This window comes from Ctenocephalides felis, unplaced genomic scaffold (genome assembly GCF_003426905.1).
Source record: "Ctenocephalides felis isolate EL2017-DRISC unplaced genomic scaffold, ASM342690v1 CF-g0.4_SCAFFOLD_03571, whole genome shotgun sequence".
In the NCBI taxonomy this organism is placed as follows: domain Eukaryota; kingdom Metazoa; phylum Arthropoda; class Insecta; order Siphonaptera; family Pulicidae; genus Ctenocephalides; species Ctenocephalides felis.
In genome coordinates, this window is record NW_020539725.1 from 8,583,124 (window position 1) to 8,587,992 (window position 4,869).

Genomic DNA, 4,869 nt, shown 5'->3' on the forward strand with positions numbered 1-4,869 from the left:
TATTTTTATATCACAATTCAAAAGAGTTATCGGCCTATAGTTTTTTATGGTATGTTCTTTGCCTTTTGGTATTAAGGTTATTATCCCTTCGAATAGCCGTTGATTTCTAACATCTTGAAAAATTTTATTCAATATATTTAAAAAATCATTTTTTATGATTTCTATATGATACTTATAAAATTCATATGGTATTCCATCGGGTCCTGGTGTCCTGTTGTTACTCATACTCTGTATTACCTCACATAATTCATCGATTGTTATCTCTTTATTGAGTTCTTCTGCATCAGTTGTTGTTAGAAATTTTGTAATATTTTGTAATAACATTGTTTGGTGTTTTTCTGAAGAATCTTGGATTTTAAAGCTTTCTTCAAAATAATTTTCAACATGTTCCAAAATGTCTTTCGTTTTTGTAAATATTTCTTCATTATTTTTTAACTCCTTTATATACGAACTGTTTTTGTTTTTGATATCTTTAGCGTAACTAAATAACGACGCATTTTCATATTCATCAATAGTCTTAATTTTACTTCTTATCATTGTTCCATTTAAATACTTTTTTGCATTAATATAATCCTTGTTTTTAATTCTCTAATTTGTTCCGTTAAATCTTCTCCGCTATTTTCTTTCTGTGACATATCTATTAACAATTCTTGCATATTGTTAATAGTTTGTCTTCTCATGTTTGCTGCATCAATTGCCATCGATTTGAATAATCTTTTAATTGTTGGCTTCATTTGATCAATCCACCAACTTATTATGTCATTTTTATATTTATATGTATTTTATTTTTATTGTATATTTCTTGAAAAATATTTGTCGAGTTTTTCAACGTTTCTGTATTCAATTTCCATATTCCTTTTCCATAAATTGGTAATTTATAATCAGTTATATATTTTATTTTAAGCATATGGTGATCACTAACACTTACCGGAATTATTTCTGTATTCTTAATTGTATCCGCAATATTTTTAGATACATATGCTCTGTCTATCCTAGATTTTGTAGAATGTCTTACGAAGGTAAATTTCACTAAATTTCCATACTGGTTTTCCCATGTATCTTTAAGATCCAGTTGTTGAACTAATCTATTTAAACCATTACAGAAATTTGTGTAATTACCTTGCTGGTCTTTTGCATTTATCACACAATTGAAATCTCCTATTAAAATCAATCTACTGTTATCGACGATATGTGGCAGTATATCATTTTCAAAGAAGGAATTTCGAACGTTTCTATTTTTGCTTCCAGATGGAGCATAAATACAAATAATTCTATTTTTGTCAATAGTGATTGATGTTATTCTTCCATCAGTTGATAATACAGGATTTTCTACAGCAATTGTATTCCGGTATATGATCGCCGTACCTCTCTCAATGTTTTGATTATTATGTAATACATCATAACCAAAACATGAAATTTTTAAATTCGACGGTACTTCTTGTAGACACGCCACGTCTACATCAAAGTCTCTTAATATTTTCCTGATTATGTTAATTCTGGTAATAGAATATGAAGCACAAATATTAAGGCTAATTATTGTCCTTGTTACATTCATTAGAATTTTTTAATGATGGTATTGGTACGTTATCTACTATTTTTCTAATTTTTTCTTGTTGGTCCATTAGTGTTTCCATCATTGTCTTATGTTTTTTACATTCTGTTCTGTTGGTTTTTTCTGAATCAATATTCGCATTTATAATACTTGCTAGTATTATTGCGGAGTTCGGATCATTTTCAGTGTTTATATTTTCTGCAATAATGTCCATATTCATCGGTTCGTCATCGTTTTGTTCTATTATTTTATTTTGATTTATGTTTGTTGCTATATCTAGGTTAACTACTGGTACTGATTCTTGGTTTACTGTTGGTACTATTTCTATGTCTTGTAATAATATTTCGTCTCCATCTTTATTTCCTGTTATTTCGCTGTATAATTTTTTCTTATTTTCACTGTTTTTTTTCTTTTTTCACATTGGCTGATTATGTGCGTTGTTTCAAAACAATACGCACATGTTTTCGGCTGGTTATAATATGTAATTAATGCTTTATCGCCATTAATGTGAATAAAAGATGGAATGGGCTTTTCCAGAATCATGTCCACTAATCTTGTTCCTGTTAAAAATTTCTTATTCGTATCATCTATATTCCTTTTAGGGCTACTCACATATTCGTTCTGAATGTTTTTAACAGTACCATATTTAGATAGATGCAACCCAATTGTCTCGTTATTTGTTTCAAAGGGAATTCTATATACTCTAATTCTTGTAAATTTGTCATCTGCATATTTTATTTTTATATTATTATATTCGTTATTTGCCATTGGAATCTTATTGTTTTCAATACCGTTTTCTATTAAATTCTGGCAAATCTCTAATTTATTGAATTTGATATATATGCCTTTCGGCGTCGTTTGATAACCGATCATTTCGTTTTCTAAATGTTCTAAACTCTTAAATATCCATAGATATATTTCTTTCGCATTGGGTCGCAATTTGTTTTCTTCAAATTGCACCCAAATTGTGTTATATCGTTGCACCATTTTCAAAATGTCCCCGTTCCGAACGGGGCTCGCTCACTATAAAAACGGGTTTGTTTACATGCGCTGTGTTATGTTCTTGTTTTCTATTCACTTCACTTGATTTAAATTTAACTATATATTTACCTGAATATTATTTCGATGTACACTGTTCGAAAGTCAGATTGCGACTTCGACTCGTCATTTATTTGTGAATTTTTTAGAAAAATTATTTTATTGATATTTTTTTATTTTATTTTATTCATAAATTTTTATTTCAAAAAATTAAATGGGATTTGACAAATCCTTAGATGCATAAACAACGCACTATAGAACACATTTGTTTCGAGTATTTCGGTTTCGAAGTTGTCGAAGTCGTGGAGTTATTAAGCGGATATAACTCCTCCCTGAAGCGGAGTCAAATCCGAGTCGATCCGGCTTCGGAAATGATAAGCCCATCTCTAGTACACACGCTGTTGCATTAGAGCAGCAATTCGCTTTAATTTGATAACATTGTTGTTTTTAAAAAAGTTTTCAGACGGCCAATTAGAGCGGCAATTGGTAGTTTTAGTGTTAAAACATCATTTCTTCTACTTCTCAATATCAGCAGCTCATACTATCAAATAAAATTTAATCTTTTACCGTTTCAATGCCGTTGCAATGTACCAAGTCCAAAAAAACATGCATTACATTGATTTGGAAAAATACTAATCTACTAATTATAAAGATCATTGTTTTTAAATTATGTTTATTAATAATAACTATACATACATAGTTTAAATACAAATTAAATGTTTCTATGCATAGCTAGATATAAATATCCCGAATGGAAATAGATTTTAATCTGCATGCAAAAAATACATTGAAATTATTTGTTTTCTTAATAAATTCAAAAACTTATAAATAATCATTAATGTATTCAACGGATATTTCTATATTCAGAATCTATGAATAAATTTTATTTTAAAAATACTTTCTGCGAATATATAACTTTTAGTTGATAATAATTATGTATAAATAGTTCCGATTAATAATGATGAGCACCTAAGAAGCTGTTCACAATTTCAGCTCTGAAGCAATTTGCACATTTAAAATCGCTAACGCTTTTAATTTTCTTATATTTTGCGTATTACATACAAATGAAATTAATTTATTAAAGTATAAAAAATAAGACCACAATAGATCCAAGAGATATGTGTTGTTTTTAAACAATTTAATCAACCTAGTTACGATACTAATTTTGAGTTTATTTTTCTCCTATTAGATTAATAACGTTTTAAGTAGAATTGAAGCAGTAAATATATGCTATAGAACTTAGCAGAACCATACAAAAAATTATGATTACGCTAATTATGTTTAAATGTACTAAAAATGCGTATTTTCCATATTAACGTTCGATAATATTTTGTAAGATTTGCCAATATTTAAGAACTACATTTCAATCAATAAGAAATGATTTAAAATTCAATAGACACTTATATTCAAAATTTTATTTTGTTTTCAATAATAGAAGTTTCAAACTATACTTTAGACTACAGATCTATATTTTAGTAATATATATTAAGATGTTTATTATAACATATGTACATATTATTATATTTAATAAATTTTTTATGACATGAATCTAGCCGAAGCATTTTTAAAATATTAACAATCACGCTCCTAAATAAGTAACCAATCCTATATAATATATCTATTTAAATATCAATTGTTTATTCGGAGTTTGTCGGAATAACAAATGTACGGTAGTACAATGCAAAATTCTAGAAATTATATTTTATTGAAAACTTGATAAAGTAAGGATAAAATATATTTGAGCAATTGTCGTAGAATTGTTGTATAATACAAAATTAAGTTATTTTCATAACTGTCGCCTTAAAATATGTTAATAAAATCTGACAAACTCCGAAGTCGTTCTACTCGAAATAAATTCAACAGCCTCTCAATACAATCAATATGCGCTCTATATTTTATATAGTAATGCTGAGAAATATAATTTTAGTCATTACGAAACTATTCAAATATATATTGTATTCTTTTATATTTGTGATACTACTGAATAATTCTAGTATACTCTTGTTTAATAATTGTATTAAGTATAATTTTTCTTGAGTTTTGTTTTATTTGTGGCTATCATATCGAATATGTCTTATTGATTGTGCACAATATGAAGCTTTCTTTCTATATTTAATGACTTTCAAGTTACTTTCTATATATGACCGGTTCTACATATATGGAATTTATTCTGATTGTTTAAAAAGGTATAGAGTAGGTAGTTTTTGAATTCTCATCTTCGTGAATATTGAGCAGAATCAAATCAGGCTAACAATATACAGACTAAATTTTACCTCGGA